The sequence below is a fragment of the Armigeres subalbatus genome, chromosome 3 (assembly GCF_024139115.2).
Source record: "Armigeres subalbatus isolate Guangzhou_Male chromosome 3, GZ_Asu_2, whole genome shotgun sequence".
NCBI classification, from domain to species: domain Eukaryota; kingdom Metazoa; phylum Arthropoda; class Insecta; order Diptera; family Culicidae; genus Armigeres; species Armigeres subalbatus.
In genome coordinates this window covers 95826611-95851414 of record NC_085141.1, presented here as the reverse complement: position 1 = coordinate 95851414, position 24804 = coordinate 95826611, and the positions used below count along the sequence as shown (strand labels likewise).

General features: G+C 41.8%; 2 long non-coding RNA genes across 2 annotated transcripts; both read right to left on the bottom strand.

The window, feature by feature from the left end:
- Positions 1-251: 251 nt before the first annotated feature.
- On the bottom strand, positions 252-1365 carry LOC134221235 (uncharacterized). Its single transcript, XR_009982275.1, has 3 exons — positions 1051-1365; positions 577-988; positions 252-517 (listed from the first exon to the last, which is right to left on the bottom strand). It is a non-coding gene; the product is annotated as an uncharacterized LOC134221235 (long non-coding RNA).
- A 2311-nt stretch (positions 1366-3676) lies between these two features.
- LOC134224967 (uncharacterized) lies at positions 3677-4262 on the bottom strand. Its single transcript, XR_009983124.1, has 2 exons — positions 4127-4262; positions 3677-4005 (listed from the first exon to the last, which is right to left on the bottom strand). It is a non-coding gene; the product is annotated as an uncharacterized LOC134224967 (long non-coding RNA).
- Between the last annotated feature and the right edge of the window lie 20542 nt (positions 4263-24804).

Genomic DNA, 24804 nt, shown 5'->3' with positions numbered 1-24804 from the left:
ATCATGATGTCACATGAAAAGGCCTTTTCCATCGTACACCGCACGCTTACTTCAGTTCACCCAAATATGGGTGAAGAGTACCTATAATCGCCAAAAAGTGCACATACGTATTTATGGGTAAACTAGCATTTACCTATAAATAGGTAAACATTCAATAATAGCGATTTATAGGTGAATTTCACCCATATTTGGGTGATTTTGTCATGTTTTCATTTTGGACCTAGCAATACTTTGTTGTCATCAAGATGAACAATTACTTATTTATAACATCTACATCGTTTTTGTATAATTTATTCATTCAACTTTATTTTTTATAATAAAAAGTGAACCAGAAACAAAACCCTTTGGTAGAATGACGCCGCCGTTGTATATAGTGCTGGACATTTCCTCATGGTGATCCATAAACTCCTCCATTCTCCACACCTTCACATGAAGTTTTAGTTAGTTTTCTAAACTACAGCAGACCTGGTGGTATCGAATAAGCGCTGCGATCCGGCCTTAGACGGAACTGATAAAACTGAAAAGTAACGAAACAATTATTCAAAGACATGTTTTGTCTAGGAAAATGAAGCTTACCTGTCTGTGATGAAATAGACACGGCGGGCTTGGAGGTCACGATTTCTTTCCCATAGTTCGTCTTTTTTCCTGTCCCGGCCGGAATGTTGTGACGATTCTTCAATCCAACCAGTAGCTCTAACTATAATCGCATGCAAAACATTGGTTCCAGCGACGGTTCCGGAGGAGATTCGTATTTTTGGTCGTGTTCGTGTCCGCTGTGCTTGTCTTTGACGGCCTCGATAGATCTGCAGGAAAACATCTCCGGATAAGCTCGCATGTACCGGTCCAGTACACGCACAGGTCGGTGATAACCACTTGGAGCCGATGCTAATCGGGAACGAGCACCCGGTAAACAAATAGTTTTGTATGTGTACATCCGGATCAACGAAAATCGAATCAAAGGTTGCATCAGATGAAAGCGAAGATGAAACTGAAAACAATGAAAACTCAACTTATATATTTATTTAGTCCATCAAATTGATACCTACTTACCGATGAAATAAAACTCGAAAAAATAAAACACATTTCTTCCACTTCGGCCAACATTGGTTTCTAGATTTTGTTTCTTTGGGCAAATCGAAATGTTTTTTTTTTGCTTTTCTCGATTTAAAACATTTCTATCCAACTGTAACAACACTCAACGGAACACAAAACGATTATTCTTATAAATTAAATTAAATGAAATATTGTTTTGGAACTACCGATTAAACTACAGCCTCTTGGTCAGAAAATAAGTTGATATTCAATATCAAGTTATGCATTTCGAAATGTTTTATTTTTCATCCAAATATGGGTAAATCTAGTTACCCATATATGGGTAAACTCATTTTTTCTGTGGTATAGGTAAACTTTACTAATATTATTGGTAAATTTCACCCATATTATAGGTACCTTTATAAGAAACCCAAATATGGGTGAATCAGTTACCTATTTATAGGTGAACTGAAGTAAGCGTGCGGAAGAAAATGTAGCTACACAGAAAAATATAAACCCGTAATGAGATAAAAAAATACCCATTTTAAGGTTTTGCCTTTGGGTCTGTTCAAATATTACGTAACGCAATAGGGGGTGGGGGGTTGTTAAATTTTTGTTACGATTTGTTACGCAAAATATGGGTGGTGGGTGTCCTTCTGAATATTGTTACGCGTAACAAATTATTTGCATAGCGAAAAAAAAATTAAAAATGTTAAAAAATGTTTATTTCCTTTAAAATAACGTAAAATATACAATGCATAATAATTTATAGTAACGTGTTTTAAATCCTACCAAAAACCTTTTTGCCTTTCTCGTACAACTAAGTTGTACCAGAAGGCTATAATTTCACTGCAAAAACGAATTTTTGATAGAAAACTCGTAAAATCAAATTTTATATACCAATCAACTCAGCTCGAAAAACTGAGCAAATGTCTGTCTGTGTGTGTGTGTGTGTGTGTGTGTGTAGCCCTTTTTTTATTTAATGTTAAACGTTTTTCATACAGATGCACTTAACCGATTTGAAAGGAAGGAGTACCATTCGACGCGGAATATTTCCTAGTTTGACACTATTGATTTTGTTTTTAATAATATCTGTACAATTATGAAATAACTTCAAAATACTAGAAATAAAACTTATAAAATAACATTAATTCCGATGTCCTGATGATGTTCTCAATCTTGAGTTTCCAATCCCATTCTCAATTTCAAGTTTCCAATCCTAAGACATAAATCAAAATTGACAAACTGACAGCATGAAATACGCAGCCACTCGGCGCAGAATGATAAAAAAGTGTGCGTGAGATATAAATAATAAACGATGACTTTTGTTTTGTTTCATCTCAAAAAGATGTGATTCGGAGATCTATGTGAAATGTGAAAATAATATTAACAACTTAATTTCTTGGTATGCTGTTTGCTTGCATTTTGATGGAGAAGCTAAATTGCTGTATGTCATATGTGTGTAGTTTGTACGTTCGCTATCAAGTCTGGAGCAATCTCCGAAACATGAATCCTGAATTAGTTATAAATTGTTATTCGCAAGCCATGGCCAATGCGAAGTGCATATCCCGTCGTTCCGTGCTCCAGATCATCAACAATACTTGCTGTCTGCAAATTTATCTGAACGAATCTTGATCGCTATGCAAAAAATCTTGTTTTTGAAAAATATGCTTCCCAAGAATTTAATCGTGATTTTTGTTTAATTTCTTTTAATTTGATTTTCAGTATTGAACTCCTAGAATTTGATCTTCAATTCCTCAAGAAATTCTTGAATTTCTATGTGAATTTCATCGTCAATGGGTTTAGCAATTCTATAATATATTTGAAGGTATTGATCCAGAAATTCCATGCAATTCATTTAGGAATCGCTCCGAGAATCTCATCGGCAACTTCTTTACAATTTTCACTGGGAATTCCAGTAATTCAATTCCATCGGCCACTTCTCTTGAAAACCGATATTTCATTCTAAATCATTCCAATAAATTTATGCGAAATACCATAGACAGCTTCTCTATCTATTTTAATTAATTTTTTTTTTTCAATGGTTCTATCGGACCCTTCCCTCCAAATTACACTTTCACGTACGGGAATTCTTTGGGAAATAATTCTTTGACGAATTCTTCTAGCATTTTTATCAGTAATTTCCCAATGATTTTTTTGAAGAATTCTGACACTAGATTTCCGATAATTCCGACTTTTCCTTAAAATATTCCAACAATAATTATTCTTTTATGAATTCCACAAATTGTTGAAACTACCAGCAGTTCAAATATTTTGTTTGGAAATTTCAATAACCCCTTTAACTTCAAATCCAGCAATTCTTTCAAATTCTTCTTGTCTTTCTCATTAGTAGGGTATAATGACCAATCACCCGTATTCTTGTTTACGGACGAACAATACTTTCGAACGAATGCGATTCGTAGAAATTCAATTTCTTCGTAGAAATTCACATAAGAGCTCATACTTCCCAGCAACTCTTTATTTCCAGTATTGTTCTTAGAAACTTTCAGATTTTCTCAGATTTTAGGATTATGCATAATTGGAGGAATTTGTCGAAAGAAAAATAAGAGAATCTAGTTAAAACAAAACTTCTTGGTGTCACATTAGGGTTTCAAGACGTAATATTGTAATAAAATAAGACGCATTCTACATAATATGGAAACTTGTGTTCATGACAGATTTTAATAGCAACTTTCTCAGGTTTGCACTTATTGGCACAGGGTTTGATAAATTGGTCGCAGCACTAGTACACTAATTGAACCTGAAACTTTTTCGTACATGTATGTTTCTGTCGGTTGTTATTTCCCTCATTTCCGGAAGCATGGATTTGCACGCATTATTAGCCTTGAAGGAATCAGAAATACAAACATTTCTGCTTTCTGCTGCCTCCAATCGAATATACGACCAATCCCGCGATTCACCATTCGTAAAGTCTGCATCCCTGCAATGAGCTTTTTTGATAGCCGTAATATCCTGCAAAAAATCTTTAATTATAGACTAGGTATTTATGTTAGGTGTGACTGGGAAATATTTTTCACAAAATCCAATACAGAATACTTTGAAAGCAAATATTGCTGATGTTAATTCAACTTACCGATAACTCAAAGCTTCAGCTGGCGAATTTTTACAATTTTACCGGAGAAAAAGTAATAAAAATCGAAAAAATTGAATAAAAACAGCTCTCGAAGTGTGAATTTCCTCATCTGCTGCCTTGAACTTTTGTTTTGTTTTTTTTTACTCTTTTCTCATATTTTGACAGAAGTGTACTATAGTGTGCGTGTGATATCTCAGGTGTGACTGAGAATATAGGAACGCAGCCACTTTGAGAACATCATAATAGGCCTTTTCATGTGACACTGCCGAGACTGCACTTGTTTACAACCACTGAACAGGCCTGCAAGTCCGAAGCTGTCACTTTCATAGAAGAACTGTCAATTGACGATAAAATCAGCTGTTTTTAAACGTCTCGTGAAAAGGCCCATGAGAAGTTTCGTGGCGGCCCAATGAATTAGATATTAAGGTGAGAAAGAAGACCAAATGCAAGCGTATTTAGTGGATGAAGGAAAATGTAAAAAAGTGTTCAGATTAAAAACTGTCAGCATTTTCGTTTGCATTTCCCATCATCCATCAATGATGCGCTTGCATTTGTTTTCCTCGTGACTTTAGTATTTATAAACGGAAGAAATAAACTACCCAATAGTGAGTTCAATTCACCCAACCCCGAAGATCCGTACGGGAAGCCAAAATTGAGTAAATGGGGTCGAAGTAGTTTTCCTTTACTCCCATGTTAAAAAAGTACCCAACGGAAAATTTATTTACCCAACTGGAGGTTTAAGGTGATTATACAATCAAGCCATGTGGTGAATTTCAAATTCACCACACGGTTTTCTACTCCTATTATCAAAAGTTCAAATCTAGCGTAATAATTTTCGTACAATGCTAAAATTAAAGTCGATTGTTCAGCACAAGTAAGCAAACGATCTACGGATGTTTCATCCCCATGGGCATTGTGGTTTTCTCAATTCGTGTTCTTGAAAAATCACAAGAAAAGGCACGTGGTTTCCAAGATGGCCGACTTGTGGCTTTGTTGTATTACCACCTTAATTTACTTAATTTTGAGTTCACACTGATACATAAATTAACCCAAAATTTGAGTTTAATTTACGCACTTATGAGAAAATCGCGGAAAAACTTTACCCAAATTAGGGTAGTTTTCTTTTTCTTTCCTACACAGAAAAAAAAATCCATGGTAACAATTACTATTTTGTAGACTACGCCATGTTTTTAAAAAAAACCACAGTTTTCCGTTCAATTAACCATGCATTCGGACAAATTCACCTTTGATTCAGTTCATGTAACAACATTCCACCACATTCCACCATGACAACAGTTGATTTTTACTGCGCGCATGGTAAAATCAAAAGGGTTTGTTGTCTGCTGAAAATCGTCGGTGCGTATTCTTAAATTAACCCTCGGAATGGTAGTTTCGACCGTAACATTTTTGCCTTTCTCGTACAACAAAGTTGTACCGAAAGGCTATCATTTCACTCTGAAAACGAACTTTTTACAGGAACATCTGATAGTAAAGTTTCTTATACCATTCGACTCAGTTTGATGAATCGAGGTGATGTCTGTGTGTGTATGTATGTGTATGTTTGTGTGTCTGTATGGTCACATTTTCAACATCAAAAACTCACACGATTTTCATGTACTTAGACTCAACTGATTTTATCGCAACAAGTTGCATCCCGCAGAGCCACTCTTCTAATTACATGCTATTTAATTTCATCAAGATTGATTAATGCGTTCACAGCTGACAAGGAAAATGGTTTAGGCAGTTTTCCATTTTTTCCCATATAATCGGGACTACGAGCATTGAGCAGCTACCATGCTATAATATAAATGACGTTTGCTCGATGGGTTAGAAACCTCGCTACGGCAATATCGATAACGCTAACGCAACGAGCAAAGCTTTTCAAAGCTTGCAATGTGGAACGTGTTGAACACGAAAACTAATCGACGAACAACGTACGCGCTTTTAAGTGTAGAGCAGACTCGATGATGTTTATTGCCATTATAGAGCTTGCTGACGTTAATATTCTTTCTCTTGCACGCGCACGGTGGGGATAGGATTTGTTTTCATCGGGAAACGCTTCCGAAGCGTTTCCCAATGAAAACAAATCCTATCCATTTCGTGCGCGTACAAGAGAAAGATGATCAAACGTCAGCAAGCTCTATACCAGGATGACTTTATTAGAGGGTGTTCTGACTTGTAAATATCCCCAACTCAGCCATCTTGGATTTTTGTATGGAATTTATGCTCGTTTGTTTACGTTTTGCACTGAAAATGTGTGTTTCCCCCCCGCGCTGGTTATTCCCATCCACTGACGAAGTCATATAACCTGTACATAAAAAAATCTTGCTCTATACTTTATCGGAGCATTCGCACCAACACAGTTGTATAAGTTTCATCGTTGCCATCCAATGAAAATAAATAGAAGGTGAGGAAGAAGACCAAATGCAAGTGTATTAGTGGATGATGAAAAATGTAAACAGCAAATGGTGACGTACATATTTGCACGGCTTCTTATGGGAGCTCGTTCGAATGTAGTAGTGAAAGATTTTCCGCCATACACGAAAGGCACGCACACAATATATGGATTTCCATACCTAAGTATTTATTTACATAGAGCTTGCTGACGTTAATCATCTTTCTCTTGCACGCGCACGGTGGGGATAGGATTTGTTTTCATCGGGAAACGCTTCCGAAGCGTTTCCCGATGAAAACAAATCCTATCCATTTCGTGCGCGTACAAGAGAAAGATGATCAAACGTCAGCAAGCTCTATTGGTTGCCATCCGAAATTGCACTCGATAACGACACGATTAACTGCTGGTTCGTATACGCTCGTGGCCATGGTGGTGTTTGCGTTTGTTTTGTGTCATACATTGGAAGGGGAAAAAGAGGGGTTTCATTGATTCTTCAACATGCTGTTTGGTTTGGGTGTAGAGATGTCGTAAAATACCGATTAATCGATTAGTTACTAATCGATTACTCTTGATTCTTGTCGATTATTGAATCGATTAATCATTGTATAGTAATCGATTCAAAATTAATCGATTATCACAACGATGAATCGATTAATCGAAATAATCAATTAATTTTCGACATCCTTATGATGTCGTAAAATTCTGATTAATCGATTAGTAACTAATCGATTACTCACGATTCATCTCGATTATTGAATCGATTAATCGTTGGGTAATAATCGATTCAAAATTAATCGATTATCACAACGATGAATCGATTAATCGAAGTAATCGATTAATTTGCGACATCTCTATTTGGGTGGTATGTGGTATGATGGGTGGTGTGGAGTTATGGTGAAGTTTGGGTGATTTCAAGGGCAAATTCGAGTTTTTGTTTTATACATCTCCTTATTTCCATAATATATTATGTAAGCGATTTTGTTTGTCTTCTATTTATATTTAGGCATCGTTCAAAAATGGCATCGGGGCCTTGACGAAGGGGGTGGGGGTGTCGTTGGTTGAATAATCTTAAATGTATTTGATGTCATATTTAAGTCGGCCTTGAGAATTATTGGCTTGATTTTTAAAATGTTCGTGTACATTTCACTCCGAAATCGAACCTTTTATAGAAGCCTTGGAGACCCATGATGTTATATACCAACCCGACCAGTTAGTCATAACATTTATATCAATATGTGTTACAAATAACAATACTTGAAATAATTCCTCTGTCAAAAATGGATGAAAGAAAATTTCACGATCGTCATAACTTGATTATAACATAATGTATTATGCTTATTTTACAGAAAAACAAAATTGCCAACATTTTTGGTAGATAGGAATTGGAAAAAAACGAAGTTATGTAGGGTAACAGTACCAATAGTGGAGGTATTAGTAGATCCACAAAAGAAAATATTTTTTAAAAATTGATAATTATGGAAAATTTATTGCTTTATTATCTTAGTCAATAGATAAACTAATAAATTTGCTATCAAAAATGAGATAGATGTCATTTAACATCAACAATTACCAAATATTGCTTGCACCACTATGGGTACACTGTTCCTTTAGTGGCGGTAAAAATTAATTTTGGTTCCTATAGTGGTGCTATCCATTGGTTTCTTATGAGATTCGCCACTATTGGTACAGTTGCACCACTATAGGTGCAAGGAAGTCAATTTTGTTAAGGAAAATCATTGTTTTCAATAGTTTTTCAAGCGAAATCTTAAGGTAAGTTGCATTTAAAAGGATATTTAAAGCACGACGCATCAACTGAAACCATCGTAAAGTGTATAAATATGATAAATCTCATTAAAACCCCACTACCTCCACTATTGGTGCTACCTCCACTAAGGGTACGGTTACCCTACCACCTTCAGTATATCTTGATTTAATCGAGAAAGGCATCGTCACCGCTAGGTGGATTAATTTGGGTTTTTTTATTCACAGTGCATCAAGCTTGACAGTTCAAGAATTGAAATTTGACAGTGTACTAGTTCGATTTTTGCTCGCTAGTAAGCGCTTATCGTGTCTCCGCAATATCAAAAGAGTCGGGTATCTTGTTGCTTATAGTCATCTTTGCTGTAATGAAGTTCTCATGAAATTAATGTAGGTAGTGTTGTTGTCTGTTTTACATGTTTTAGCAAAGCTCGTAATGAATCTGTGCTGGGAAATGTTTTTGATTTGTAATAATTTAGTTTATTTTTAATTATCCTATTATGTACCTTTCAATATGCTTCTAACAACATGTTTTATATGCGACAGTTACCTTAAGGAATTGTAACAGATTCAACTGTCTTAGTTTGGGATACATACCTGTGAAAGAAATAAAATAATATTATATTAGAATATATATCGAAGAAAAAATATAGATAATACAAATAGTCTTTACGCATCCACGACATATATTGTAAATTAAGGACAAGGCTCCCGGAATCCAAAATGCACTCGGGTTTTCAAGGGCACCCCATTCAAAACGTTTTGTTTCCGTTTGGAATGGGGTGCGGCATCCGGGTGCCCTCGAAAACACGAGTGCAACTAGTTTTGGATTCCGGGAGGCTTGTCCTTAGACATGCATATTAAAAACAATTTGAAATAGATATTTGTAGACTTTACGAACCATATGAGCCATTTGCAAAATTATTCTGAATTTTATTGGCAGCTTAGTGATAAATCATTCTTACGCAGTCGATAATCGGTGGCGGCGGCGTAGGTCTGCGTGTAACTGTTTATTGCTTCCAAATTCTCCGAAACTTCCCCAAGGATATCCCCCCAAACTTCTAACAAGAATTCCTCCGGAAAATCCTCCAGAATTCCTCTGGAAGTTCCTCCAGGAATTCCTCCGGAAGTTCCTCCAGGAATTCTTCCGGAAGGTTCTCCAGGAATTCTCCCGGAAGGTCCTCCAGGAATTCTTCCGGAAGGTCTTCCAGGAATTCCTTCGGAAGTTCCTCCAGGAATTCCCCCCAAAAGTCCTCCAAGAATTCCTCCGGAAGTTCCTCCAGGAATTCCTCCGGAAGTTCCTCAAGGAATTCCTCCAGCAGTTTCTCCAGGAATTCCTCCGAAAGTTCCTCCAGGAATTCCTCCGGAAGTTCCTCAAGGAATTCCTCCAGCAGTTTCTCCAGGAATTCTTCCGAAAGTTCCTCCAGGAATTCCTCCGAAAGTTCCTCCAGGAATTCCTCCGGAAGTTCCTCCAGGAATTCCCCCCAAAAGTCCTCCAAGAATTCCTCCGGAAGTTCCTCCAGGAATTCCTCCGGAAGTTCCTCAAGGAATTCCTCCAGCAGTTTCTCCAGGAATTCTTCCGAAAGTTCCTCCAGGAATTCCTCCGGAAGTTCCTCCAGGAATTCCTCCGGAAGTTCCTCCAGGAATTCCTCCGGAAGTTCCTCCAGGTATTCCTCCGGAAGTTCCTCCAGGAATTCCTCCGGAAGTTCCTCCAGGAATTCCTCCGGAAGTTCCTCCAGGAATTCCTCCTGAAGTTTCTCCAGGAATTCTTCCGAAAGTTCCTCCAGGAATTCCTCTGGAAGTTCCTCCAGGAATTCCTCCGGAAGTTCCTCCACGAATTCCTCCGGAAGTTCCTCCAGGAATTCCTCCGGAAGTTCCTCCAAGAATTCCTCCGGAAGTTCCTCCAGGAATTCCTCCGGAAGTTCCTCCAGGAATTCCTCCGGAAGTTCTTCCAGGAATTCCTCCGGAAGTTCCTCCAGGAATTCCTCCGGAAGTTCCTCCAGGAGCTCCTCTGGAAGTTCCTCCAGGAGCTCCTCTGGAATTTCCTCCAGGAATTCCTCCGGAAGTTCCTCCAGGAATTCTTCCGAAAGTTCTTCCAGGAATTCCTCCGGAAGTTCCTCCAGGAATTCCTCCGGAAGTTCCTCCAGGAATTCCTCCGGAAGTTCCTCCAGGAATTCCTCCGGAAGTTCCTCCAGGAATTCCTCCGGAAGTTCCTCTAGGAATTCCTCCGGAAGTTCCTCCAGGAATTCCTCCGGAAGTTCCTCCAGGAATTCCTCCGGAAGTTCCTCCAGGAATTCCTCCGGAAGTTCCTCCAGGAATTCCTCCGGAAGTTCCTCCAGGAATTCCTCCGGAAGTTCCTCCAGGAATTCCTCCGGAAGTTCCTCCAGGAATTCCTCCGGAAGTTCCTCCAGGAATTCCTCCGGAAGTTCCTCCAGGAATTCCTCCGGAAGTTCCTCCAGGAATTCCTCCGGAAGTTCCTCCAGGAATTCCTCCAGAAGTTCCTCCAGGAATTCCTCCGGAAGTTCCTCCAGGAATTCCTCCGGAAGTTCCTCCAGGAATTCCTCCGGAAGTTGCTCCAGGAATTCCTCCGGAAGTTCCTCCAGAAATTCCTCCGGAAGTTCCTCCGGAAGTCCCTCCAGGAATTCCTCCAGAAGTTCCTCTAGGAATTCCTCCAGAAGTCCCTCCAGGAATTCCTCCAGAAGTTCCTTCAGGAATTCCTCCAGAAGTTCCTCCAGGAATTCCTCCAGAAGTTCCTCCAGGAATTCCTCCAGAAGTTCCTCCAGGAATTCCTCCAGAAGTTCCTCCAGGAATTCCTCCAGAAGTTCCTCCAGGAATTCCTCCGGAAGTTCCTCCAGGAATTCCTCCGGAAGTTCCTCCAGGAATTCCTCCGGAAGTTTCTCCAGGAATTCCTGCGGAAGTTCCTCCAGGAATACCTGCGGAAGTTCCTCCAGGAATTCCTCCGGAAGTTCCTCCGGAAGTTCCTCCAGGAATTCCTCCGGAAGTTCCCCCAGAAATTCCTCCGGAAGTTCTCCCAGGAATTCCTCCGGAAGTAACCCCAGGAATTCCTCCGAAAGTTTCTCCAGGAATTCCTCCGAAAGTTTCTCCAGGAATTCCTCCGGAAGTTTCTCCGGGAATTCCTCCGGAAGTTCATCCGGGAATTTTTTCCAAGAATTCCTCCGGGAGCTCCTCCAGGAATTCCTCCGGAAGTTCCTCCAGGAATTCCTCCGGGAGTCCCTCCAGGCATTCCTCTGGAAGTTTTTCCAGGAATTCCTTCGTTTGTTCTAATCAATTACAAAGTCCCGTCCAGCTCTAATGAAGAAGATTCGAGCGCCAATTAATTTAATTCTAGCAATGGAACATAAGAGAACATAATATGTTGTGGAGTGTGTGTTCGACTCCCACCATAGTAAGAAGAAAACTTTTCGTAAAGTGAAAAATTATCCACTGCTCCACAGGGTGTTGTGTAAATGTACTGTCCGTTGTTTAATGCTAAGTGTTCAAGTATTCAGTCTGTACTACCTTTGGTCAAAGAAAATGTTCCTGTCTTTATTTTTAATTACCTCTCTATCAGTGAAACATACGACATTTCTTATAGTTTTTTTTTTTCATTTATAATAACGAAAGGACGTTTTGTATTTTTATTATTTCATGGCTCCACCAGAGAACTAGAACCCAACAAAAACACAACTTTGAAGTTATTGCCATGACGACCCGCACGCAGCAGCTGCTTATCAATTCGTGCAGCATCCGACCCCGAAGTGGACTGCAGTAAAATTTTCATTATCATCACCACCATCATCATAATCATCATTGCCGTGGCAATCAGAACCCCCTTAGCCAACGTTGCTAACCAACCAACAACGCAACGATTGCCACATCATAATGAAGTTAGGCAACCGACAGTTTCCATCCAACAACGGCGGATAAGGAATGCGTATAAAATCCGTACATTGCGACCCAGAACGCTGCCGCCACAGTCGAAATCATATTCACCAAATGGCCACCCATCAACATTTTTATTCACGGCGAGGCCTAGCTCCCAAGTGCTTCGATTTTTTTCCTTTTCTTCCAGATTGCACTGCTTGGGGACAACGAATCTGAAGCCGAAGGCTTTCCAACGGATTCTGCTCAAGCATTTAACGCTACCATCAGCAGAATGGGTTCGGCACCTAGCCCAGCGTTTCAGGGGAGGTGATGTAGATTCATTTTCGCCGTTGGTCAAAAAAACACTTCGACTATTGTCGCCCAACGAAGTGGAAGGTCTCCATCATATTTTTTTATTACTGCAGTCATATTTGATACGATTTCCGGAAATGATCGGATGCCTCGGGTGACACAGGATGGTGTTGGTCAAAACGAACGTTTTTTTTTTAAATTAAATAGAAAATTGGAATATTCCAGTAATATTTAAAATAAACAGCTATTGTAGGATCAATGAAATACAAACCATAATGAAAAGTTCGTTAAATCTTAGAGTGAAATCAGGAGTGATTCAGTTTCATTCCAAATTTTCGACCACTATTCTAGTTTGAATCTGGAGCCAAATAGAACAAACTCGCTGGTTTCCCCAGCAGTGTTCTATTCATGTTTTTCAAATTTTAAATTAAATGAAATCATCATGTAGGCGCCAAGAAAGGCGCCGTAATTGCAAAGTGGATTGAACCGTAGATAAAATGACGCATTCATACACCAAAACAATTGGAAAATATTGGAATCTCGTGATTCAATCGTGGTTCAAATCTGCAGAAAATAGAACGGAGCGTTATACCAGTTTTATTTTTTTGACATTTGACTGGTATAAAAAATGAATCTAGAACAGCTGCTGGGAAAATAAATGTTTCAGATTTATATTCAAACTGACAGCCCCGAACGATTTGAATCACTGCTGATTTTACCCTTAGAAGTATTTTTTGAAAAGATCAGCTTGAATACTGAATATTTCAATGATTGTATTGTTTTGTTCAGTTCAATGTTATTTTAACTCAAATTATTTTTTGAAAAGTTATCAAGAATCATGTGTTTTTCAGAGCACCCCTAACAACTAGCACCGTTTTCGTCCGAGAAATAAAAGAGTGCTGATCACTCAGAGAAAGTGGGCGAACCATGACAGCTACCCTCTGGCCTATAAAAAGTGCAAGTTTGTGAGACTTGACCACCCGGTTCAGACACACACTTCATTCCGGACAAAATTGGAAGAATATTCAAATTTTTTTCTCCCAGTTACATTATCTTGTTTGAACGTGATAGGAATAATGCATGTGGCTCAGAAAACGAACCCCATATCGTTGCGCTCTGTTGTGCGTTGGAAGGACACCAGGAAAAGGCGCCATGTTATTCGGTTAACCGGGCCGGCAATTTACAGTACGGAAAGCTGGTTTTGATGAACCAGTGCCGTCGTAGGTTTTATGACCGTGTCGTCTGACTGGGGAACAGACGTGACCTTTAGATTTTTGTTGGGTGAGAATGCGTTAGGGCTCTTATGAATTGAATGTTAGTCGGATTACAAAACTGTTCGAAATGCTTCTTAGCAATTGTTTATTTTGTTTATCAGATCCATTACCATCCCTATTGTTTAATTTATCGTCGCACTTATTGTTAACTAAACTCGACCAAATTCATTTGCATGTATGTGTATCTATGGGGCCCTCCTTAGCCGTGCGGTAAGACGCGCGGCTACAAAGCAAGACCATGCTGAGGGTGGCTGGGTTCGATTCCCGGTCTAGGCACCGATCTAGGCAATTTTCGGATTGGAAATTGTCTCGACTTCCCTGGGCATAAAATTATCATCGTGCTAGCCTCATGATATACGAATGCAAAAATGGTAACCTGGCTTAGAAACCTCGCAGTTAATAACTGTGGAAGTGCTTAATGAACAATAAGCTGCGAGGCGGCTCTGTCCCAGTGTGGGGATGTAATGCCAATAAGAAGAAGAAGAAGTGTATGTATGTAGGTTCAAACTAACCCCACTGACCGGCAAATGTATTATGCAAAATCCAACTCCAGGTTTTTCTTACATCCTCAAATCATTTTTGAAACCGTAACAACTGAAACACATGAATTCCATGTGCAAGTTCTTCCAAGATGTCTAGATATCCGCCTTGAGTGGCTCAAGCATTTCTTCTAAAATTCTGTACCCTTCCGACGCTTATTCGGTAACCCCTTCTCCAACTACGCTGCTCCGACAGTATTTTTGTAACGACTTTGCTGAGCGCATTCCACGAGCCTTCTTCGTGACACATTTATTTATTTATTTATCACCAGAATAAGGCCGGAGTGGCCTGTGCAATACATAAAAGTCTTCTCCATTCGGCTCGGTTCATGGCTGCACTTCGCCAACCACGCAGTCTGCGGAGGGTCATCTTCCACCTGATCGATCCACCTTGCCCACTGTGCACCTCGGCTTCATGTTCCCGTTGGATCGTTGTCGAGAACCATTTTCACCGGATTACTGTCCGACATTCTGGCTACGTGCCCTGCCCACCGCAGTTTTCCGATTTTCGCGGTGTGAACGATGGATGGTTCTCGCAACAGCTGATGCAACTCGTGGTTCATTCGCCTCCTCCACGTACCGTCCTCCATCTGCACCCCACCATAGATGGAACGCAGCACTTTCCTTTCGAAAACTCCCAGTGCGCGTTGGTCCTCCACGAGCATCACCCAGGTCTCGTGTCCGTAGAGAACTACCGGTCTAATAAGCGTTTTGTAGATACTCAGTTTGGTACGACGGCGAACTCTATTCGATTGAAGCGTTTTGCGGAGCCCAAAGTACGTACGATTTCCTGCCATGAGACGTCTCTGAGTTTCTCTGCTGGTATCGTTATCGGCTGTGAAGTCGATAAATAGATGATGTGTGGGAGCGTTGTATTCGCGGCATTTCTGCAATACGTGACGTACGGCGAGCACCTGGTCTGTGGTACAGCGTTCACCCATAAATCCCGCCTGGTACTGCCCCACGAACTCTCTTGCAAATGGTGTTAGTCGGCGGCATAAAATTTGGGAGAGTACCTTGTAAGCGGCGTTCAGCAAAGTGATTGAGCGGTAGTTGCTACAATCTAGCTTATCGCCCTTTTTGTAGATGGAGCACACGACACCTCCCATCCACTCCTGCAGCAGAACCTCATCCTCCCAAACCTTTTTAAATACCCAGTGTAGCGCCCAGCCAGTGCCTCACCACCGTGTTTAAACAGCTCACTTGATAGTTGGTCAACTCCAGGGGCTTTGTTGGTTTCAGCCGGACGATCTCCTCCTGGATTTCCTGGAGATTCGGAGCCGGAAGTCGCATGTCCTGCGCCCGTTGTCTGCCATATCGCCATTCAGGTGCTCTTCGTAGTGCTGCCGCCACCTTTGGATAACCTCACACTCGTTTGTAAGAAAGTATCCGTTTATGTCCTTACACATATCGGGCTGTGGCACGTGGCCCTTACGTGAACGGTTTAACTTCTCATAGAACTTTCATGCGTTATTGGCGCGGTAAGTTCCTCCGTCTCTTCACGGTCTCGATCTTCCTGCTGGCGCTTTTTCCTCCGAAAAATCGAATTTTGTCTGTTCCGCGCCCGTTTGTTTCGTGCCTCGTTCGCCATCGTGCGGTGTTGCAGCAATCTCGCCCATGCTGAATTCTTGTCTTCCACTAACTGCTCACATTCGCCGTAATACCAGTCGTTTCTCTGATCCGGGGGTACCGTGCCTAGTGCAGCGGTTGCGATGCTACCAATGGCGGATCGAATATCCCTCCAGCCATTTCAAGAGACGCTGCGCCTAGCTGCTCTTCCGTTGGGAATGCCACTTCCAGCTGCTGCGCGTACTCTTGGGCTAGTCTACCGTCTTGTAGCCGCCAAATGTTAAGCCTCGGCTTTCGACTTCGACACATGTTGTACACCGTCGAGAGTTTTGAGCGCAGACATACTGCAACGAGGTAGTGGTCGGATCCAATACTCGCACTGGGGTAAGTGCGGACGTTCGTGATGTCGGAGAAGAATTTACCGTCGATTAGAATGTGGTCGATTTGGTTTTCCGTTTCTTGGTTGGGTGATCTCCATGTGGCCTTGTGGATATTTTTGCGGGGAAAGAAGGTGCTTCGGACTACCATTCCGCGGGAGGCTGCGAAGTTTATGCATCGTTGGCCGTTGTCATTCGATACGGTGTGCAGACTATCCGGTCTGATGACCGGTCTATACATTTCCTCCCTTCCTACCTGTGCGTTCATGTCGCCGATGACGATTTTGACGTCCCGCAGGCCCACTCCATCCATCGTATGTCTTCTCTAGCTGTGTGTATAACGCTTCTTTCTCGTCGTCGGGTCTCCCTTGTGGGCAGTGCACGTTGATGATGCTATAGTTGAAGAATCTGCCTTTAATCCTCAGCTTGCACATCCTTGCGTTGATTGGCTGCCACCCAATCACGCGTTGGCGCATTGGTAGGCGTATTGGTTAGTAGATTATCCTGTCGCAATCTGCGAAGCCTAGCGACTTGCAGTTCCATGTTCCAAGCTTCTAATCGTGATCCTTTATTCAGTTTTTGATTTCGCCCTGACGGCCAATGAAGAAAACACTGCGCCTAACCCAAAACGGCTCAGGCAGCAATCCGGCGAAGGCGCTCAGTGCAAATCCAAACGACGTGCGACCATAAAGGCCAAACGTCGACCCGAACAGGTGACTTCTCGGCCCAAAAAGGCGAAAGGCACCAACCAGCCACAAGTCGGCGGCCCGCAAGCCTGTGCCAGCCTGTGCCATCAGCACAAGGGACCGAAAATCTCAGCAGCTGGTCAGTAGTGCAAAGCGGAAGTCGCATCTCGACCCGCAAAGAAAGCTAAGGACTGGTCTTTAACAAGGCCATCAAGAGTAGTAAGAGAGCGTGTTACGACAACCTATGCGAAGAAGCCAACGCGAATTCGTGGGGTGACGCCAACGGGATAGTGATGGCCAAGACCAAAGGGAGCTCTTCACCCCCCGAACGGTCCCCGGATAGGTTGGCGAGGATTATCGGGGTACTATCCCCGTCCCTAGCCACAAGTCCCTGGCCTCCTGCACCACAAGGCAATATGGGTGCAGTCGAAATGGTGACTCCGGTGACGAACGCATAGTTACTTGCGGTGGTCAAATCCCTGGTAACGAACAAAGTTCCAGGGCCTGATGGAGTTCCGAAAAGCGCTCTCAAGGCAGCAATCATGGCAAACCCGAACATGTTCAGGCTAGCTATGCAAAGATGTCTAGATGAGTGTAGATTCCCAGGAAGATGGAAAAGACAGAAACCGGTGTTGTTGCCGAAGGCCGGGAAGCCGCGACCCATCGGCGCATAGACCAATCTGCCTTATAGACACATCCTCAACAGGCTGACTCCGTACTCAGAGGGTACGAACGGCCTGCAACCAGTTCGGTTTTCGCAAGGGTAAGTCCACGTTGGACGCTACTAACTCGGTGGTAAAGACCGCCGAGATAGCGATCCAACGGAAAAGGCGAGGTATCCGTTAGTGACACTTGATGTGAAGAACGCATTCAACAGCGCAAGCTGGGATGCCATCGCGCTTTCGTTACACCGGCTTAGCCTGCCGGTGGGCCTGTCTCAGAGTGATATCTGCCTACCGCACGATATCACACGATGCAGCCTGCATGATTGCGAGCATGATGCCAGTCGGACTGGTCATCCGGGAAGACGAGGAGTGTTTCGAGCTACGTGGCACCAGAGGAGCCCGCGAACGCATCAGGGAGACTTCGGTTGCCAGATGGCAGCGCGAGTGGGATAACTCTTCTAAATGTAGATGAACCCACCGGCTGATGCCTAACATATCGAGCTGGGAGGAGAGACCCCATGGGGAAGTTCACTTCCATCTGACACAATTCCTGTCAGGCCATGGCTGCTTCCGCCAGTACCTCCACAGGTTTGGGCACGCGGAAAGCCCCGTCAGCCCTGACTGCCCAGGTGTTGACGAAACTGCAGAGCACATACTGTTCGTATGTCCTCGTTTCGACGTTGATAGAAAAGCTACACACCTAAAAATAATCATGTAATTTTAGGTGCTGTGACACCGACATATACGAGCGTCATTTTTGACGTAAAATTATGTGGTACTTTAATTTTACATCACAACTTCATTGACAAAAAGATTGATTGATCAGAACGAGAATCGAACATAAGTCCGCTGAGTGAGAGCCCAGCACGCTATCACTCAGCTATCTCCGTTTCTTGAAAGAGGGATGATCGAAGTAAAACTGGTTCCACGATTTGCACTGAACAGGTATTTCACTGCATCAAGTCATTAACTGCTTGTGCGTTAGGTGCGTTGCAGCGGGTGCTGTGTTTAGGTTCCGTGACATGTAATTTTAAATCATCTGACATTGAAAAATATACGATTATGTTTATGTCATGTGGTTTTGTGTCATTTTATTGAAATACATCACCTGTAATATTCATAATTTTTTGGTGTGTATGCTAGGTGTTTGCGGTCGGGACACAACCCCGGATACCCTTATCCAGAGGATGTGCTAAGCAGTGGAGAAGTGGAACGCAGTTTCGACTGCAATCACTCAGATTGCCTGCCGCTTGCAGAGAATCTGGCGCGCCGAGCAGCAGTCGACAAGCATGACTAACTTGTGATTGGTTAGTTAGAGCTAAAACAGGCTGAGCGCGGGGAAGTGAATGAGAGGTTTGCACATGTCGAGGTGAGAGTGTCGCAGCGGGTGGCAACCACAGTCGCCACCACGAGGCATGGCAGAAGAGTGACCGCATAGGTGTTAGTATGGACTGCATATGCCGAGGTAGGAGGGTCGTAGCGTAGAACTGTTGGCACCTATCGCTATCGACACCTCAAGGCATGGCAGAGGTGAGTAGAGTGAGCATCCAAGGATCCAAGTCAGCCTCGCGTGGCATGTTCGAGGTGAGCACCTAAGTCAGACTCACATAGCATGTCAGAAGTGAGAACCTAAGTAAGTCCCACATGGTGTGTCAGAGCGTGTGTCAGGAGGAGTGGCAGGCCCTTCCCCGTATCTTGTGTGGCAAGTACAAGAGATACACTATTCCCAGGGACTCGAGAATGTATCTCACCCGAAAACATCCTAGACCAGACCGAGAATCGAATGTCTTTACAAATGAATGTCATGTCCTTACAAATAGTTAAATAATTTGCTGATCTGGTGAACTGGATCATTTAAAAACTGAACCACGAATCATTCACTCATCATCGGTTCCGGTTCCGATTTCACGGTTCCGAATCTGAACGCCCATATCTAGTTACGACACGATAAGCGTTGCCCGAAGAATAAGCGTCGGCTTTTTGGCACAACTCCTTGAAGCAGTTGGACTTGCTGAAATTATTCTTCCGTTTGAAAGCCGCTCTAGCTTCACCAAAAACTCAATTGCTGTCGTCACTGACAAAACAACTTTTGCTGATGAAGGTGAGCTGAGAGTCAACACAAAAATTCATACGCTTTGAAAGTTCTCTACAGGAATCGCAACAATGGGAAGCGAATTTACATTTCGACCTTATTGAAGCAGCGCGAAAATAAAATTAATAGATACAAAAATGTCGAAGGCACAAACACATCATTCCAATTATCTTACCCAGTGCACCTACACCAATTTGCTATCAGTACGAGAAAGGCAAAAATAAGAGGAATCATCGACTAATAATCGTCTCGCAGTTGAATACCTTCTCTAGCCCCACTCTATTTCGCTGGAAAATTCTCTATAAAACCCTCCCATTAGGTTAACGACTATCACGTTATTCGCTTTCCTGGGGAAGCAATAATCTTCATCATGTGTAAATTTAATTATTATTTCAAAACAGCTACATCGACAATATTCCAAAAGCGACAGCATACGGTTGTTCCACCCGCAGAGGGGATCTTTCGTTCTCCGAATTTCCACACTGGGAATCCGAAGGTGGCAGCGGAAGCGGACTGCGACATAATCCTAAACATAAGCAAGATTAAAATTTTAAAAGTTTCCTCTTTACACTCTAACCTCTCATCCCGCCCTCGCCCGGTAGGGAAACTCGTCCCAAGGGAAAGTCGGCTCTTACCCCCCACGGTCTCGGATACGTACCGGAGACTATCGAGAAAAGTCACTCTCTGGGAAAACAAACAGCAAATATTGCCCATCGTGTAAGCGCTAAATGGGGCGCTTTTTCGCCTCGTCGTGTACCCAAATTTAGGTCGCCCGTTTATGGGAAGAAAACACGATATCAGAATATCTCTATCATCCGCGTAAATGAGTAGGCGAGCGAATAAGTGAGCGCGACGACGCGACCCCTCTTTACTTTAGAACGGGAGGAAAAGGGCCGTCCATGGAATGTGACTCAACTTATTTGCGAAAAGAAATCGTCTGGAAGCATGATAGAACAGGAACACGGATACCAAAAGCATTAGTTTTGTTCAACGTCTTTATTGGACGGCCCTGTAGCGGAAAGTAGGACACTGCCATAGCTTCCGAGAAGCTGGTTGTCAAAATTAATTAGGGGATTTTTGAGAATGAGCCCAAGAAGTACAACTCTTGAAGCACGTAAACAACTTCGCTTCGCTCGATTAGAGGATTTTTACCGGTCTTACCGAGCAATTGTCGGTCGATTTTTGTTCCCAGGAACGAACGACTCCGACACCAGCAGATATCTCCCTACAGTCAGTGGTGGTGCTACTTCAGTTAATTCTTTGTTTCCTTCCGTCGAGGGGGGAGCCGACTTTCACTGGAGGGGAATGTTTCCCGTGTTCTAATTTTACTGAGTAGAGCTCTTCACAATTGCTCGGTTCTACGGCAATGAGCAGTCTTAAGCGATTTATCTACTTTTAAGAATACTAAATCAACTTAATGAGAAATAATACCAAGAAAAAAGTTGGAAATGTTATTTTTGAATTATTAGAATTGGAAGTATGCATTTAAAATCAACTATTCAGAAATAGTTCGGTGAAAAGTAGCTTGAAAAAATGGACATAGTAAAATTAAATCACAAACAATTCCGATCAAAAGATGGTTAATTATGAAACAAAGCGGAAATTTTAAGGCAGAATGCCAATTTCGGTACAGTATTGATTAGTTACAGCTTCTCCTCGATAGCTCTATGTGACTAAATTATTCTAGTCCATGGAGGAATTCCGTTGGAAATTCTTCAGAATTCGAAATAACTTACTTGCTGACTGACTTTAATGAGGAAATTTTCAATTTAATCTTGCACTATTTCGAATCTTTTGATTCACACGATCAAATAACAAATTTTAAGTATTACGGTATTTTCTCTTAAACTTTTGAATTCTGAAAAAATCTTAACATTCCAATAAGCACCAGATTGAGATCTTCCTTCCCTTTTCCAGGTTAATAATAAAGCAGTCACTCGCTCCACCATACACCTGGCACCAAGCTACCAATCGAACCTCCTGACAACTGAATCGGAATCACCATAAATTAACATCTATTCTCATTTACCTATGCCAAGCGGACAGAACCCGAACATTATTCCTCGAAGATACGGAGGAGATGTGGTTTACCGTAAGATTCCAAGAATTTCTCCCCGACCCAATCCAATATTCCGTTGCCGCACACTCACACCGGCAGCTGTCCGACAGCTGTGGGTAACGATGGGAAATATCACTTCCAATTCTGTTTGTTTTGGTTTCCGCCGACTGCTCACCTCTCCGCCCGTGACCGTAGCTTGGGCGATTTATTATTGTCCTTGGAATCGACGAGGCAGGGAAAGGTTCATGGAGCACGTGTCTTCCCATGAAGGTCGAATTCGGCGGAATGACATTCCAGAAGTCGGAAAGAATGTGCCCGCTGGAGCCCCGAGTGCTCAAATGCAGACTACGGCTGGGTCTGGCAATGGTCAACTAATCGGTGAAAAGTTACAGTCGTAAAATGGAATGAGAAATGCGCTGCCATCGATTCTGGTGTGTCCAAGCCTTGGCAGCCTCCACTCCACGGTGATGTGGAATGGAAAAAGGGTACGTCGAACCGGAGCGCAAATACACCACCGTTGCCTCGGGATAGGAAGATGAAAACGAAAAGGGAAAAGTACAATCAATTCCGATTTATGCTCCAGTGACAATATATTGGATTTCGATCTGCACATAATCACATACTCCCGGTCCCTGTGTGGTGGTCAGACGGCTCGGGGTCCCATCTCCATCGAGGAAACGTCCGCAGCAATTCGAACGAATCAGGTTTGCCATACCCGTTATCATCTCGCAAATTTGGAGCAGAGTGCGTCCGACCGAGGGTGCGCCGGAAATTCTCCGGATTCTTCGAGCAGCTTCGAAACTATGTTTGTTCTGTTTCGAACTCCGCCGGTTGAAACAAAGGAAGGGTAAGGTGAGATTCCGAGCCAGTCACGAGCGAACTAGTTCTGACAATTCGGAAAAATTGCTGATCTCTCGGAAGGGGCAAAAATTCGACCCGAGAAGGGGAAGCGAGGGGCGGCAATGTACCAATCTCGTTATCTACGTCGCAACTGGCCACCCGTAACCATTGTGCATTCCCTAACGACCCTCGCTCCAGTGAATCCTTTCGGATGGTTTTGGAGCACGCATTCTGCCGGCCAAGACTACATTGAGATGACACACAGTCCACAGGGCAGAAACGGGGTCACATCTGTATATTGTTGTCGCCTGTGCAAAAGGGTGTACTAAAACCACTCGATGCTGGGAATGTACGTCTTCGAGCCAAAGTCGAAGAGGTTATGGAAATTCCAATATGTTTGGAAATATGATGAATTACTTCCAAATAGGGATCCTTCCGTTTGGGTTCGGATAAATCTTAATTGAATAATGATAATTTTCCAGTGGTCCAAGGCTGAATTCCAATGATATTTCAGTGACATAAATGTTGACGCAATTTGTACGGAATTTTGGTGTTATTACAACAAAAACATTACGCAAGTTGAATTGAATTTCATTGGAATTTTTATCACAGTCAGATCATATTCTATCATTTTGAGAAGATTTCAAACGGATTTAATCTTTTCTAAAATCATTGGCGTAACTTATGAAACATTCTAGGGGGGAGGGGAGGGCTAACTTTTTCTAAACTTTTTTATATTATGACTGTTAAGAAAAGCTACCTCCCTATTTAGAATTTTTCATTAGTTACGCCAATGATATTAGAGAAGAAACAGAAAGTTTATCATTTTCTTTCGATCCAACTGATGTATATTGTTCACAAGTTGGCCTACCAGATATCCATGGACGACTTAAACATTTCAAATGATGTTCATAGACGCGATCCTTGATATGTTTAAAATGCAATGTGAAGCACGACCCGGATCTTTTGAGGCTTTATTGATTTGCTTTAACCTAGAATACATACAATTCAGTAGTCCGACAATTTCTACGAGCTTTCAAACGGCGATCTGACCACAACAAACTATCCTTTCTTCCTATTAAAAAAATCTACATCCCAATGCAACAACAGTAATTAACAATTTAGTTTAAAAAAAATCAGCAACATATTTTATAGGAACAAAATTAACGTATTGGTTCATCGTAACCCGTACACCTAAGCGCTTCAATATATGAAAAAGGCTCTATAAAATACGAATCGAAAGCAAATAGAACGTTCATCATTCTTCCAATTACACGAAGGGCTCTAATATTCAAATGGTCTACTGTATTGCATTGGAAGCAACGAAAAATATGATAAAATTACGAATAAAATCAAAACCTCCTGAATCGAAATCCGTCCGCTGTCGAATCATAGGATCATAATCCGTACAGCTATTTTCTTACAACTATTTTTTTTATTATGCAATTTAAACACAGTCACTTTCGGTACAATTATGTACAACACGCGGACAAAATAGCACCTGAAACTTCGCGTTTGCGAGGTGGCGGTTTTTTTTTGTAATTGTGTTATTTTAATTTCAGAGCCTACTTTTCATTTCAATCACCAGAAACCTTACTGTCAAGTATGAGATCAGAATAAGATAATTATTCATAAACTTATTCCCTCAATTTATTGAAATTTAATTCATTGAAATCTTACAAAAAGGACGGATTTCTGTGCTGTATGGATTTCGGTCCCCCACGGTATTTTTAAATTAACTGTCAGAGAAGCTGCACGAGTTGTCACATAACTTCACTTTTTTACGCCTACTGAGACATTTTCACTGGTTATATTGCTGCAGCAACAATAGGAGCTTGGAGAAGCAAAATAAGTCTGCAGAGTTTCTAAAATCTATCCGAAAGAATACCAAGTTTTTTTTCTTATTTAACTTTCCTTAAAATTTAAGAGTTTGCGATGTAATAATAAATATTTATTGTTTTCAGGAGATAGCAGCAAAATCCCTAGAACACTTTTCTGGACAAATCTGCATAAAAGAAATGTCTTAGGAATGCTTAGATTCGATACATGCATATGATACGTTGCATCGTATTTGTATGGATTATCCTGAAATGAGATGCGTCTTTTAGGATAAGTTTTAGTCAAAAATCTATAGTTCATACGATCGATCTATATAACAATTATTGATGAGAAAATCTCTCACTCATCATCTCTGCATGCATTCACTATATGAGAGACTTTTTCGCAAGCTGTCATGAATGGGAACTGG